The sequence below is a fragment of the Pinus tabuliformis genome, chromosome 2_2 (assembly GCF_031772625.1).
Source record: "Pinus tabuliformis cultivar Carrire ecotype Pingquan chromosome 2_2, CPIR1, whole genome shotgun sequence".
Taxonomy (NCBI): Eukaryota; Viridiplantae; Streptophyta; class Pinopsida; order Pinales; family Pinaceae; genus Pinus; species Pinus tabuliformis.
In genome coordinates, this window is record NC_142300.1 from 244,766,420 (window position 1) to 244,784,053 (window position 17,634).

Consider the following 17,634-nt stretch of genomic DNA (forward strand, 5'->3'; position numbering starts at 1 on the left):
AAAGCAAATTCAAAGTTGTACAAAAAGCTTTCTTTGTAGGCATCAATACTAAGAAAGCGGAAAACAAACACCTGCATTGTGCATTTGCATTTGATAGTTTGCATGTTGGATTTAGGAAAAGTGCATTAGAGTGTGCTGATTGCTCTTTGAGAAAAGATGGTGTCTTTCTTTTCCCTTAGTAGCTAGGATTTTCAAAGTTGAAAAGATATAAAGCTTGCTTATCATCTTTAGACTGCATTTAGGAATTTGTATCTTTCATCTCGTGGTGAACCTTGAAAGGCAAACTTTAAAAAGATCAACCTAAAATAAATTGAATGAACTTAACAACGCTTTGTAACATAACGCACAACATAGAGGTCTAGGCTAGAGACGTGTTCCGGCGTCGTTAAGCCTGGTGACTGTCGATCTCGTGGATGGTGGGTGATTCCTCCTGAGGGACGATAGCGCCAGTATGGATTGTGATCCCACGTACCGTCGCGTATATATTGGGAGACCCCTATAGGCATAAAACCTTTATCCTTAGGAAACCGTGTCGGCCGCCCTACTGATCGCAATGCACTGAACACAGCATTCAGGAAGATCGACCACCCGTACCCTAAAAAGTATTCTGCGATTTTGCGAAAAGTTTGGCACACCCTCTGCCTAGAACTCCAGAGCAGTTCCTTTTGGCCTTTTTCAGACTCTATAACGGAAAAATTCCATCCGAACATTTGTCACTTCGGGCTCGTTAAAACATCGAAGGAGACTAGAGTCATCTTTAGCTTTTTCTCGACTCTTTAAAACTGAAAAAGCAAGTTGTGTCTAAAGCGTCGTTAAAATTTAATTTTAAACGGAACAATCACCCCTATTCCTGCGTTGATCTTTAGGTTGAAAAATGGAGCACACCAACCAAGGAATTCCCCTTGGTGGAAATCCTAGTCCCTTCTCCTCTTGGGGAGATGTTGGTGCGCCCCACATGGCCACATTGTCGCTTCCAGGACTGACAATTGGCCTGCCAGTTTGGCTCTTTTCAACCAATGTCGTTCAGAACACCACCATTCCTGAACAGTCGAGTCAACAGTTAGACCAGACCAGAGTTGCCCACCAGCCTTCTACTTCATCTTCCTCTCCGCTTGACGGAACTGGTAAAACAAAAAACCAAGTTCCTAAGGAGAAGAAGGAAAAGAAGAAGAAAGAGAAGAAGAAGAAGGAGCCAAAGGCGACTGGGGGCAAACAAGTGTCGTCTGACAAAAATCCACACACAGCATTGACCAGGCCTAAATCACCATGTGTCATATGCAAGGGAGACCACTTCCACAGAGATTGTCCCTGTATCCCTCGAATACTAAGGGACTGGTCTCCCCGTTTGCACAATTCGGTAGCATCAACCTCTGATAACCATGTTGACTGCTCACAGTCGACTAGTGAAAGTGAAGTCCTAGGACAGAGAGGGAAATCTAGATTTCCCTGCAAACTGTGTGAAGGCGATCACGCCATCCACCGTTGTCCCTTCTTAGACGAGGCTAAAAGAGTTCTGGAAGATCGCCCGATTTTATGAGCGCAACTTCCTCCTGGATATCAAAAACTCCTGCCAAGTCCTTCACTAGTTGAGAACCCGGCTGGCCCGCTCAAGTGGTCAGCCGAAGCACCTATCATTGAAGATGAACTGTCTGGATCCATGCCTGACGAAAGTCAAAAGGTTGATACGGCAGTTGACCCATTTTTTCCTTTAGAGGCTCTATCTTCGAATGATACCATCACAGAGGAGAATAAAGACGACACCGTCCAAATTCTCTTCATCAACACTGACTCTGATGAACAAGGGGGCAATGCCCCCATTCCTTTATCGCAGGAAGGAAGTTCGTCAGAGCGATATCCGGCCGTTTATTCGGTCCCACCACCAAGCAACCTGGTTGTGTCCTTTGACTGGAACCAACTAGGCAGACCCCGGTTGCCAGCGAGCATACCATTCAGAATTATCGTTCAAATATACAGAATGGTAATGGCTGGCACTATCATTGATGAGGGGGCATCTGTGAGTATCCTTTCCTCTATTGCTTGGAAAGCGCTTGGTTCGCCAGCGCTTTTGCCTGAAATGAGAAATCTATCAGGCTTTGATAAAGGAACCAGTCAACCTTTAGGGATCCTCCCCAATGTGCCCATTACATTGAAAGGGAAGACCGTTCAAATGAACGTGATGGTCGTTCAAGGACCCTTGGATTATAACCTACTCCTTGGACGAGACTATATATATTGCATGGGAGCTATTGTCTCCTCACTCTTTAGAGTAATGTGTTTTCCGCATGAAGGAAGAGTGGTCAAGCTCGTGGACCAGCTTTCATTTCCCGGATCACGCATCGCAAATAGTCATATACCATCCCTAAATGGTCTATACACGCAAGAAGTGTCTCAACCCACGGTCCGTCCTCCTGATGAGCTCGAGTAATCCGGGAGGATATGACTGGAACCCAGGGGGCATGCGTCCTGGTCTGCTTCGGCAGGGAAACTTTGGGTATAGAGTAGGTTTCCGCGGGAGAATATGACTAGTCTGTACCCCGTCCGTCTAGGAAGAGGGTTATTCTAGAATAAGATTCTTTTGTCAAAGTTATGTGAGAGGACGGGACCCGTCGCTCACCTCTGTCTACTTCGGTAGACATTGCCGAGGAAGTGTTTTGTTTGAAAGATTAACGAGACAATCTTTGGGTAACCTGAAAGAGGTAGGCCTCTCTCGGTGAAATGAAAGTTTTGACGGAAATGAAGTAGAGGTAACTTTGAAATCGTACTTTATACCTGGGGGCATGCAAACCTTTTGGAGTGCAAGCAAAGAACGGTTATTTATCTGTTTTTTGGATTAGCCGTTTCCTAACTTGCATGAAGAAAGGATGCGGAGCAAAGCTTAGTGAGATGAAGCTCCTTAAAAAATAGGATCTTGATGAGACACTCTTATCATATGACTGGGTAATCGAGCAGTTTTAGCAGAAAGTTCATGCTCGTTAAAAAATAAACGCAAGATCCGAGCAGTTTTAGCACGTAATTCATGCTCGTTAAAAAATAAACGTAAAACCGAGCAGTTTTAGCACGTAATTCATGCTCGTTAAAAAATAAACGTAAAATCGAGCAAATGTTTCCACCCGCGTTTAAGCTCGTTAAAAAATGAACTATCCCGGTAAATAACCACTGTGAATGTTATATCATCAGCCATTAAAGCCTTGGTCGTGTTTGCACCGTCACCTCCACTTTTCATTTGGTCGATCGTTCACCTCCATATGATTGTTTACCCATTTTGAGGAACAGCTGCGAAGAATGATTTCACCTAGCCATCCTTGTGACACTGCCGTGATTGGAAAATTCCAACCTGTACCTGGAATCAGCTGCTAACCCTGTTTATCACTCGTTCCTCAAAAGACGAGTCTTCTTTAAGCTCTTTTCAACTGACTCGTAAAATATGAAAAGATTGCCGAGTTTTGGCCTTCCAGCTTGATAAAGTGACCGGAAAAGCTATCCCTCCTCTAGATTTTAATCTTTTTGGACCTGAGGGATTATTGCACAAAAAGATCGAGCGCTTGTTTTATTCGGCTCGTTAAAACTATCGAAAACTCATCCCTTCTGTATTGTTTTATACTTTTTCGGACTTAAGGGATTAGATGACGAAAAAGGACTTTTGGAGTTAACTTTATGTACCTTTTCAGACTCTCTAAAAATGAAAAGGACCGAGTTATCTTTGTCGTTGGACTCGTTAAAATAATTAAATAGCGACAAACTTGTCTTTAGACGAGAACGAGTTTCACTATCGCTAGGCTCGTTAAAACATAGCGATGGGCTTGCCCGAAGGGCAGGTTATAGAACAAGCATATGTTATCCTCCTCAAGCTTGACAAAAATAAAGAGGTACTGGTCAGCAATGACTGGGGAAAAATTGGGAGAAACTAAAGAAAACTTTGATGGTAGCAAGTCACTCTTGAACATGACACTTTTCCTCCGTACCACATTCGGGTTGGGTTGTTTCATTCACCGGTCACATCCATGGTCTCGCCATACCATCCATATTTGGGGTAATGCTACCAATCCATCGCATCAGTGTCACCATATGTTCAAGAGAAGTCGTTCAGAAGAGTCAACCGTGTCCCATCCACTGCCATACATCATCCTTCATCCTTTCATGACCGCCACCCTGAATCATATGTCACAGATCGTTTTCACCTCCATTAAAATCATTAGCTCCGTTCCGTGTCACTGATGTGGGATTCATTAAGGCCCTCCTTTGACGGATCGCTTCTTGTCGACATCAGCTCATTATCCAAGAAGTTGATCTAGGAACAACCCCTTCAGTACTTTGAAGCTTTCATGCCACAATGGCAAGTTCCTCACTTCCGGCGACAGGTATACATCAATGACCTTCGACCGAAAGATTTTGCGTGGTGTTCGACGCCAAGTCCTCTATTCACACCACGTGAATTGTACTACAGTACCTTGAGGGTCATTATAATTATCGGTGATTCCTCTCGCGCTTGTTAACGGTTTACATCATTGACCGGTAATCGAGCGATGTCTTTCCATGTTCGACTTCAGAACAATCCTCACATGGATCGACTTGTACTTAGAGTGAAGATCGAACGAGTTTTAAGACCTCGGATCTAGTTTCATCCATCCGGGCTGCGATATATATTCAGGAAAGATAAAGACATTGACATGTACATCATTGCAGCGGATAATCATCCTACTCCAAGGATGATAATTTCATCAAAATTATCAGTCTACCATCAGAAGATTGTCTGTTCTATGTACAGAAAAATGAATTTATAAAGCTGAGCATGGGAATGCCCGCCTCAGCTAGATCATGAAAGCAGTATGAAAAATAATGTATTGTATTGTATTATATTACAGGTCTCCTCCCAGCATTGGATGAACTTCGGATCCCCCTGATAAAGCATTTCGCCCGATAAACAGCCTCATACTTTAGGGGGCAACTGTTATAGACAATTTTGTGCCTTACAGCATTGAGCATGAAATGCCCATAATCTAAGGGATCCAAAGTCCCTAAACATGTTGTTCCTACCCCTAGAGGAACAAGGCTAACAAACCACAGCAATTCACATAAGTTCTCCACCTGAAAACTGCTCAAAAACAAGTCAATTCAGGATCATTTCAGTGGCTACACTAGCTGTCTGCGCTGAATGTCAAAGCCAACACTGGCTACCTGCGTTGAATGTCAACTAGAACACTGGCTACCTGCGCTGAACGATAATGGACAAGTGGCAGGCTCATTTCTCAAGGTGTCAAAACCCAGGAAGCTTCCAAAATGACACTTGCCTCAGGGAATTCGACTGGTGATGAGTAAGAGGTTCCAAATCTCCAAGTGGAAGCAAGAACCTCCAAGTGGACTCAAGAACTGACAGAGGGAGAGGACACTAGTCATATCTCAAGCTGACTCATCCTCTCTCCAAACATCTATATATGGATCTCTCCTCCATGAGATCTAGAGGCTAGAATTTTGTTATTGCAAAGAATTGTTGTTGGTTTGAGACTGGAATCATTGGGTGCTTAATGCTTTGAAGGGGGAAAAGAGAGGAATTCCATTTGCTGGGAAGGAGATGCTGGATTGGAGCCCTCTGGGTTGTATCTCTTCCTGAACCTTGTTATTCATCAATAAAGCTATCTTGGTTTCTCCTATATGCTGATGTATTTTTGATGTATGAATGTATTAGCATATTTAGTTTATTTCTAATCCTAAACTAGTTATGAATGTGAACATCTGTCTTTGAGTAGAGTTCTTCTCTTGTCGCAAGTAGCTGTTCTCTTGTGATCTTGCAGGAAGTTGAAGCTGGATAAGCAGGAAGGCAAGTAGCTGTGAACTCCCAAAGAGAAGAGAGACCGGATCGAGGGACAAACGGAAGACACCGGTAAGTCCATTGATCTCCCTTCTTTCACATTTCAAAAAGGTAGAAACCAGAATAGCTGTACTCGTTTGTTGCTACGGCACTGTCACACCTTAGGTGGATAGGATCGTCCTACATAGGCATTTTTCCCCACAACAAGTTGTATAATAATCTTTAGTGATGTCACCATGTGGTTGCAAATATGTGGGAAACTTACTCAGTATACGGGTAAACCTTTGATTGAAATCCTTTACTCTCTCCTTGTCTCCCATCTTAAGGTTCCCAAGTTATTTTAACAACATGGTGGGAGTTTTATCGTCCACAAAATTCTTTAAAACTAATTTCTTAAACTCCCTCTAATTTCAAATCGAATTGGGTAGAAGACTATGCTACCATACAATAACTCTACCTTCTAAATTGTACGGAAAAAATATACAAGAAACATCATGAAATTGTACCTCAAGCATTCATAAATGCATGTAGAAGTTGTTAATATGATCTTCAACTATTTTATTCTTTTATGGATCAAACTTTGATAACAAATTCTCCAAATGTTTAGGCATGTGGTGAAGATTATCTAGAAAAGCACGAGGCCCTTGGGCCATCCAATCCAAACCTTGATCAACCATCTCTTCTCCTCCTTCCTCATAATTTGAAATATCTTCTCCTTCTCCATTCAAATATTCGTTATAATTGGGTTTTTCTTTGTGCCTTGACTGTTCTTCATCGACAAATTGAAAATCCCCCTCGTTGCCTTCTAAAACTTCATTAATAGGTGGAATATCTCCTTGTTTCACTATTTCTTCTAAAGTTTCTACTAACTCCTCAAGGTTGGAAATAACCAAATATTCCACTGATGAAACCAATACACCAATATAGGTTGTCTCTTTATTTCTTGGATTATGAGGAATATTATGAGCAATAGGGAGTAATCCAAGAGCTCTTGCAAACTAACAAGTAATTGGTCAGATTGTCCGAAGTTGATCGTAGGTAACTTCAAAAGTTTGTTCAAGACCAAGGTGAGAAAGTTCTCAAATTTTAGGAATAGGATTTGGAATTGAACTCAAATTGTTATTGCCTTACATATATGCTTCATTGTTTGGGTGAGGTAAATTGTCATCCATAAAAATGTGGCTTCCCTCCTTCTAGTGCCAAAATGTTGACAATGTTGGATCCTGCCAACATACAGGGGATCTCCTCGATATGAATTCCCAATTAAACCTCACACCATTTGGTATAAGGGTGCCATCGAGATTATGGCTTGACCACCATTTACTTAAATATTTTCCTTGGCTTGATTAGTTAGCATGAGAGAGAAGCATGTTGGAAATATTGAGAGGGGGGGTGAAACAATATTCCTTAGAAATAACACTTTTAAATCTTTTAAGAGAATTAGTTAATCTTCAATTATTATTAATGTTTATGCAATAATAATAGTAAATAAAAGAACATAGTAGGCACAAGAATTTTAGGTGGAAAACCCCCTCCAGGTCAAAAACCACCGAACACTTTTCTAATAAATTCTTTAATCTTCATCCCCAATTGAAGTGAAAGCAACAACTTCCTGCAATTTTAGAAAAGCATTCTTCTCCAACTCCCACTGGAAGGATGCCCAAACGCCCTGGTTTGTTCAGTAATGAACTGAATCAATGCCCCAACACCCTAGCGAGCCACAACTCGCCCTAGCACCACCCTACCACCCTGAAGTGTTAACAGGCCCCAACCTATAGGCAACTTCATACACCTACCTAGCACCTCCTTGCCTCCCTATAATGACTGAAATAAGATGAGACTGTGGATTCCCAAACCAAGGACAACAATCCACGATACTTTAAGATGTACAATAAATTTCGTGTACTTGACCAAATACCCAATCACTCTATTACCTGCAACTCAACCATGACATCATCCCAACAATGACTCCTATACCTCCCAATAATGCCTTTTCGACTCTAGGCATATTGACTCTTCTACAATAATGACTCTTCCAATGATGACACTTTTACAAATGACTCTTTTACAACTTTACAATGATGCCCCTTGGCCTTGACACTTCTTCACAATATATGGATGGTTTTCATGTCTTCAAAAGATGTCCCACTGCAATGGTTCCTTTGATTTGATAATTCTACTCTTGAATTCTTGCTTGAAGTTGTACTTGAATCTTCTTCTACTTGTATGCAAAATTTTCCAGGTGAAACCAATCCCAAAACAAAACAAAATACCCTTCAACTTACCTCTGCCTGCAAAACACATGTAAGTGCATAATAATTAATAAATACAAATTAAAATTACAATGTGTACCTGAAGTATGCTTGTCACTTTTGTTGTTGAATTGTTGCAGTAGTAGACAAAGACTACCACTCTTGATATAGGCATGGACTCTATGCAAGATTATATCCAAAACTGACCTAAAGATATATACAATAAAAACTGATGATAGACCCTAGACTTGTGACGGACCAAGTTCTAAGTACAACAACGGAGACCATTCTATCAACTATGAAAAGACAAGTAACATGAACCTACAACATCATAGAGATTTACCAGACTTGGTGTAGCATCAAGAATATGTAGCATCAAATGTGTAGTATCAAGAATAGGACATCCGAAATGTGGTATCAAAACTAATTATGACATATAGAGACATAGAGATATAACCGAGACCATGTATATACTTACGTTGTCCTGAAAAAACATATGTCAGAGATGATATTGATACTTCAAGTGTAAGAAGTAATCATACATACCTTGTTGTAGGAGACTTACCCTTGACTATTGATGTGTGGTCCTTACTACAGTGATCCTTGAATGCATGTTTTTTCTTGCCTTCTAGGAGCTCGAAATTAAATCTGTTGTATCTATGTAATTTCGGATCTACAGGGTCTAAAATTTTGTCATGTGGTAGCCCTCTGAGTCCTCTTTCCAACCCCATAGGTCTGATCAATATTGGATTCTTCAAGAAAGAGTTATGCCCAATTGCCCACGATGACCTGATTATAGACTGGTTCAGTAGAGCGAACGTGTACGAAGTGCCACGTGTCATTGTTGTGACCTTCGACCCTAAAAACACTACTCAACAAACTAAAGTCCATCCTATTTCTGTGAATATTTAAGAAATTTGAGTCCAATTCTTAGAGAGAAAGTTATGACGATTTTCCCAATGTCACCTGTTTGACATGGAATCTGGGAGCCTGCACAAACCCTAACTTCCTTAGATCATACCTCCGAAAATATAGTGAATCAAGATCTGAAATTTGGTCACAAGGTTCATCACGATTTCAGCTCAAATGGGTTTGAATTTCAGATTCTGAGGCTTCGCATAAAAAACGGTATAGCTAAAATTCCAGGATTACCTGTTTGAAACTACAAAATCCCTACTAGAGGAGGATATGAGGGTCACTATTTATATGAATGTCTTGAGTTGAGAGGGTCCTCAACAAGTGAATGTTGGAGGGATTTTAGGAGAATTTTATTATTATTAATCATTGAATATTCAATGAACACAACCAATTATGAGTTCCATGCCACAACCCCATAGGGTTTTATCCCACTAACTGGGGTTACTAACTTCAATCATGAATATCTCTCAAACCGTGAAGAATTATGTGGCGTGCCATATATCAACGGAAAAATATCGACGAGTAGAATTCATCTAGAATATCCCTGACTCATAATAGAGAAAGTTGTCAAGTCAAAATTCCCATGCAAGATCGGAGTAGCCCCTGGTGCTGCTTGGGTTGACATCAATGACAACCACTGATCAAAAAAGCATGCACATGCTTCTGTATGAGCAAGAGAGTATGCCTTGTGAAATATTCAATTGTATAATGTATTGATATTATTCCACTGAAAGGAACAAAAGTGAGCCTTCAAGAGATAATTACTAGTATTGATCTAGTTAAGACACACGAACATATGCATGAGATAATCGTTAAACAACAACATAGCTATGCTTTGTGATGGATGAATGCCCTCTACTTCTACATCCATAGTTTTATTGTGGTGCTTGCCTCTGTGGGAGGTGCTGGAATCTTTCCCTCATCCCCCATTCAACCTCTCTCACTTGAGGCTATCGCAATCAAAAACTTGGTGCAATCTGGCTTAAAGGGGATTATATCCAAACATGAAAGATTTGTGAAAAAGTTAGAAAGTATCCCAAAGTATTAGGTCAACCCTGCCAAATCTGGGGTTTCAAATGTATGTTTGGCTGAAACAGGATTAGTAGGATAGTTCATGGGGATTTTTCCATCCCCAAAAATTCTCTGCCAATGGGTGAAATGAAACTAGAACCCTCTAGTTAAAGGTCAGATTGAAATTTTTTTTTGCGGGAAAGGTTATTACACCTCCTTACTTCATGGGATCTCAAGATGTTTGTTTGAACAGTTTGAACTTGGATTTCAATCCTAAAAATGATGTCCATTCCACTGTTCCAGTATAGGTGAAGCTTCCTCATCTTCCTCTCCATTATTGGGACAGAGAACCCTCCAAAATATCAATAATTCTCTTGGAAAATATATCAACAAAGTCGGGGTAAGAAACTATATGTATGCATGTGCAAGAATGTTTATTGAAGTTGATTTAGAAAACAATTTGCTTGAGGTAGAGTAGTTACCTCTTGATGGTTGGTCCTTTATTTAACGTGTGGACTATGACAAAATATCGTTTGAATATCGTTTCTTACATGAGTTTGAGAATTTTCCCAAGAAATTCCCCAATAAGGAAGGATAAACCACCCAATAAGATTAAGATGGGAAATGGAAGACACACTGAAAAGGAAAAATTAGCCATGCCAAAATCACAATCAAAATCAGCAAAATGAGGATCGTGCCCCCCCTTCCATCCCTATGAGGGGAGGCTCTAATATGGTGAAGGAGGGTGAAGGAAAAGCACCCACCACTCATTCTACTATTCTAATATCTATAATTGGAGCTGGAGAGGCAGAGGGTGATACCCAACACCCACAGGAAAATACTCATGAACATGAACAACATGAGAACGATGAAAAAATGGTTACAAAAGGCATGCCAAACCTTGAGGAAGCCCCAACAATTCAAAATTAGAGGAATACAAGATATTTTGAAGATGAAGAGGGATTCAAACTGAGGATAGGTCAAGAACAAAAGCATAAAAGAAGATAGAGATGGAAAAAACCAAACCAACAAGGAAAATTTTAAGAAAACTAAATAGATAATTTTTTCAAGAAAAAGAATAAAGGGAAATGGAAAAGGTATACAGGGGTTAATAAAAAACCCATCCTTCTAAATCCCTAAAAATGTGAGGAAAAGTGGTCAAGCAAGCTATTCCCATGAAGGAGGGCGGGAGGGGGGGTGGGCAAACCAAGCATTAAATAATGAATATAATCTCCTGGAACTACAAGGGGTGGGAAATGAGAAAAGGGAACATGAGATCAAAAAACTCCCAAGAGTATAAAATCCCCATATACTGCTACTCCAAGAGACTAAGAGGGAGAAGCTCTCATCAAAAGTCACAAAATATGGACAAACTTTAGTGCCATATCATTAGGCTCTAGGGGGGTGTTTGGAGGCCTTTACTCCATATGGTTCACATCACTATTTCACTTTCTCTCTTAAGAGAAAACATTGCATTATATCAACACAAAACTCATTCATATACCTTCTGGGGAAATATGAAATATCTTCAACATCTACATGCCCAACAATTTTCAAAACAAGGTGGAATTTTGGGGATCCCTTCTAGGGAAGAATGAAAAGATCCAAAATTCCAGTATCATATTAGGAGGGGACTTTAATGTTACCATCCAATAGTGGGAGAATAAAGGAGTAAGTCTAGTTAGAGTTCAATACCAAGAAAGGATGAAGAAAATATAACTAAGTTAGATCTTATTGATGTGAAAATTAAAAGGCCCAAGTATACATGGAACAATAAGAGAATCAGACCATGGTTCAATACAACCGAGTTATATATATTCTTAGTTGGTAGCAAATATCTTGATCAACACCTCTCATTATACAACTCCCATTTGTTTTGGGGGAATTCGATCATCACCCAATTAAGTTGTCCATTGAATGGTTATCGAAAAAATGGTTCATTCCCTTTCGTTACAACCATTTATAAGAAAATGAATCAGGATTCAACACTGTAGTAAGAAACACCTGGTCCATATGGATTGCATGCTCTCCTATTTACATATGGGAACAAAAAATTAAAGGTCTCAAAGAAGAAATAAAGAAATTGTCTCAAGATAGATTTAAATTCAAATCGAGGGAAGTTTAATCTCTTCAATTTCAATTAGTTGAAACTCTTTAGTAAATGGAAGATCTACTAGTGACCAAAGAGCTAGTGCTGAAAGAGAAATAAATCTATACATACATGCATAATAAATTAAATGTAAAATAAGTGACTTTGAGACTTGAATCAAGAATTCTTTGCTTAAAAACAAGATATAGGAACACCAAATTATTCCATAAACAAAGAAAAATGAAGGAGCACATAAACAAGGTCAACCAAATTCATGTGAATGGAAATAATATCATGGGTCCTAATAAAATTAAAGAAGAGGCCCTCTTGTTCTTTCCTAATTAGTACAAGGAGGAAGGAGAGATGGAATCTTAAAGTGTTTCAAACTTCTTGGACCATATACCTCAATCTGTTTCCCCATAGTTCAGTGCATAGCTCATGAAGCAGTAAATGAATACAAAATATGGGATGTTGTTTGGTCCTTCAAACCAGATAAGGATCCATGATTCGATGGGTTCACTTGTTCATTTTACAAAAAATTATGGGATACGTTCAAATTTTAGTTCTATAGGATGGTGTCATTTGTGCAAAAGTATGGAAGAATGGGCAACACTCTCAACTACTCCTTCCAAGTGTTGGTACCCAAAGAGGTAAATCCTTCCTCATTTGAAAGGTTTCACCCAATTTCTTTGTGCAACTTCTCATATAAAATATTTACTAAAATTATGGCAAAAATAATGTAACCCCTCCTCCCTCAACTCATCTCATAAAATCGAGGGTTTATAAAGAAAATAAAAATTATGGACAATATTGTCTTAGTCCAAGAAGATATCCACTCTAGCAAATATATAGGGGACAAATTAATGGTAATTAAATTGGATATAGAAAATGCCTTTGATCTATTCATACATCCCTTCCTTTTTGTGGTTCTTATGAAAATGGGATTTTCTGATGAATTATTAAGTTGGATTGAAGCTTGTATATCCTCCACTTGGATCACCCCTTTGGTCAATGATATATCCATACATTTCTTTCAAGCTTCATGTGGGCTTAGACAAGGATATCTACTCTCACCTACCCTTTTTATTTTAATGGCAGATTCTCTAAGCATATGTCTTAAGCAAGATCATATATTTAAACAACTTCATGGAATTAGATTCATGGATGTTATTAGAAGTGTAAATCACTCTCAGTTTACTGATGACACCATTCTGCTAGGAGGGGCTTCCTGCGTCATAGCTCGAAGATTTAAACTTATTTTGGATGAATATATGGTTGTCTTTGGTAGGAAAATCAATGAATGAAAAAGTCATTTGTGTAGCTGGAATATAGGTAGAGGTTTACAAGGAAGGATCCTATGCATCATAGGAATACATGGTAATTATTCATGGATGGAATTCAAATACTTGGGGATTCCAATATGCTTTAAACCTTTCCCCAACCCTTCATGGAACAATATGATGGAAAAAATTATCTCCAAATTTGAGAAATGGGGAGCCCAAAGGTTAAATCCAACAGGAAAGATAGTTCTAATAAAATTAGTTATCTTTTTTTCTCTCACTCTATCAATTCTCTGTCCTTATAGCTCCAAATTCTATCAAATAGAAAATGGCACAAGGAATCAGGAACTTTCTTTGGCAAGGAGGCAAGACAAATTCTAAGAAATTTCATCTTGTAAATTGGAATACAATTCATCTATTGAGAAACCAAGTTTGATGATGTCTAACACCTAATTTCTCTTCTTGATAATTACTTGTGAAAGTTAGATATATTCTTATTACTTGTTATGTCTTCTTCATCTATAAATTATACAAATATTTAATCTTCCACGAAAATATAGTGATCATAAAGAGACAAGAAACACCAAAATTAGGCTGCTATCTAGGGAAAAACCCATAAGGGGAAAACCCAACAATCCTCCATGTCACCTCCAAAGTCAAAGTTGATGCTATTCAAACCTACTTTAATTTGTTCAAACTTCAGAATTTTCAAACCTGAAACTAGGGTCAAATTTCAGGCTGCAACCACTTCAAAAACATTGGGCCTCTTTCATATAAATTTAAATCCACACATGTGAGCTACCATAAGGTTAAACTTTGGTCAATTAGGAATATTATTCTTATCTTTTTCTTTGTCTTTTCTCTCCTTTGAATCATCTTCCTCTTCTTCTTTACTAGGTTCATATGTGCTACTTTTTGTGTGTTGAATGCATGTCCCAAGTAGGTCAAATTGCCTATTATATATAGTTGTCTAGGAGGGTCAAATAGGTGTCTATTGGAGGTCTAGGTCAGCTTGACTAGGGAGAGTCGACTTGGTCATCTTGTGGAATTTTTGACTCAACATAAAATTCAAATTTCTTTTTCTTACAAATTTCCAAATGAGACATGAATCAAATACATTTTCTTTTGACTCATAATAAATTCTTTTTGACTCTCTAAACATGAAGATCATGCTTTGAAAAAAATATAACAAATATAAATATAAATATAAATAGAATAAATACATCAATGATAAATTAACAATATGAATACCAACTCTAGCTACAACTTCAACATCGTCTACCCAAAAATTTGGGAGGATTAGGAATTAGATATCCCATTCTCTTAAATATTTCCATGGGACCAAAATTGGTCTGGAGACTAATAATGAGAAACCAATACTAGTGGAAATAAGTCCTTCACAACAAATATTTTTCCAGAGAAAGACACTTGCATTTTTCATCCTCTTCCAAATAGAGGTAACTCTAAAACATGGAAAACCATAGACGCAACCATCCCACTAATTCAATCCAAATTAACTTGGATACTAGGAAATGGAAATAAAATTAGTCTCTGACATGATAGTATCATGGGTCCCCCTCCCCTAGAATCATTTCCCTCTATTCACTCGTTTCTAGATTGGCTCTCTTCTAACAACAAAACCACCCTTGAGGATGTTAACAGCTTGGTCACCAAATGATACTTGGGAGTCCTGGAATTGGAGTTGTATTATGGATAGTTTGAACAAAGCAAGCAATGATTTGAAATCGATCCTTGTAGGTTGTGCTCTGAGATCAAATGACAAGGTTGACTCGTTCGGATGGGGTCAGTCTCCCTACTCGTTTAAAATTGGTTGTGCTTATCTCTTAAATCCGAGAAAAACAATGCCATCATCAAGATTATGGAGGGATGTCTGGAATCTTGATTGTCTATGCAATATCAACACTTTCTGCTGGATCTTGGGTCATAAAAAATATTAAATGCTGAAAATTTAGCAAAGCAATGGATTCAAGGTCCCTCATGGTGTGTTCTATAACAAAAAATTAGGAAACTATACAACACCTCTTTCTAGAATGCCCCTTCTCTTTCAAGGTTATGAGCTTACTATTCTTCCCTCTTAGGAATAGGGTTATCTCTCCCAATAATATTCTAGATCTGATTGGGATATGCGTAGAAAATTACTTAGGATCCTTCGCAAGGAATAAGAAAATGAAAAGAATATGGGAATCACAATAAAAGTAGTCCACTGGAAAATTTGGTTGTCCAGGAACAAAATAATCTTCTCTAATAAAGAGGAAAACAACACTAGAGTTTCTGCAAAGGTGAGGGGATTAATAGGAGAAATATACAAGGCCAAGGATATAAAAAATGATGACCCAAATCTAGATACTCAAGAATTATCTTGGGTAAATTCCTTCAACATTCCAAATGTCCCCCCCAAGCAGCCAAAATTTGAATAAGATGGAGAGGAATTCAAGAAGTGGATATCCCAACATAAGCAATTTATCCTTTTTTTATAGAGCAACGAAAGGTAACCCAAGGGTAGTAGGAGTGGGGGGGGAGAGGGGGGGGGGGGAGGGGGGGGGGAAAGGTGATTATTCACCCTAAGAAAAATCTAGAAATCAAATTCGTCTGGGGATTGGTCGAGATGACAACAAATATATAAAAAACGCTATGCTTTCTATCAATAAATTAAACAAGCATTGAACTTAAACATCCAAGAAATAATAGTGATTGGGGATTCACTCATTATTCTATCTAGGATTCTAAATGGATCTCTCCCTATCGATATCAAACTTGCTCAGATTATCAACAAGTTTTTAAAATTATTTGTCTCATTTCTCAAAAGAAATACATCCATGTTTTAAGAAGTAATAATTTAGTAGTTGACAAAATTGCTAACCTTGGAACTTCTCTTCCCAAAGGTGAATTACTTGTACAAGGGAAGCCTCAAAAGGAACCTCTCCCTTAATGAAAATAATGAAGCATAATATATTCATATATGTTTCCATAAGTTGGTTAATAAAAGATACCCCCCTAGGGAACTTCTCTCAACACATATCAAGTATGCAACCCATCATCCGAGAGACATCCCATAAAATCTTAAATCTGAAGCCAAGGATTCATATGCAGAATTGAGTTATGGGTAAACATTGGAAGTACATGCTCTCTAGCCTAATCATGATGGATAATTATCTATTGTCTCCAATGAATTGTCAGATTAGCAGGAGGTATGATTACAGGAATTGGACTACTACTTCTTAGGTTCAAACTTCCTACAACATGATTTATAAAATAATGGAAGGCTTTGATGCTATTGACACAAATGGTGGTTGTCGATGTTCTAAAAAGATGTTGATTATCTCAAAATTCCCTTTAAAGCCCCTCTTTAGGATTTACTTCTATCTTACATTTTTTTACTATTGCTGCTCCTTTGGTGGAATTGTCATTTTTGCTACTCTTTGTTCACTCCTCTCATTCTAAGTTATTTTCTATTAGTGATTTGGACTCAAGGCCTTTACTAGGTGTTTCTCCTTGGCACTAATACTAGGATACTGGGACCCCTGTATTGTCTCCTTGGAAGCTCTGTTTCTACCTACTTTGGAATTTTTCCTATCTTTCCCCTCATCCAACCACAATTGTTACAGATTTTCTATGACCATGTTGAATGTTTGGCCGCTTCTTTTTGGTTCACTGATTACATGTGTAATGATTTTTGGAGGATGGTTACTCAATATTACTTTGCTGAAATTCAAATTCCCAGATAGAGGACTGAGCTCTTTATAAATATTAGTCTCAATGTGCCTCCTCATTGTTACCAGGGGATAGTTACAATCTAGCAGGAAAACATTCAAGTGGCAACTCAAAGTACCAAGTTAGCTCTTTAGGAAATGTCTCTAATTATGGAAGGTTTCCTTCTTTACTATTTATGTTCTTACACAGTGAAGCTCAAATCCAAATTATGGCCTTCTCCTTTGGGTGGTACCCAAACTCAGTCAAAAACTAGTCACTAGGTGAGTTGAAATCAGAATCAACTTCAAGATCAACAACAATTAAATAATGCTCTACATAGTTCTTGAATTGCAAATTTTTCTTCTTGGTTAATTGTTTTTGGCGTGTCTACAAGTGTTACAAGGAGATTAGTATATATGTAGTTTTTTATCTATTGCATGATGAAATTAGAGATTCGACCCATGAAAAAGTTGTATATATAAGGTTGATCTCAATTTATTAGTTTGATATGAAAATTACTTGAGCCTTATGCTCAAACCTCTTTTAATATAAAAATACCTGAATATT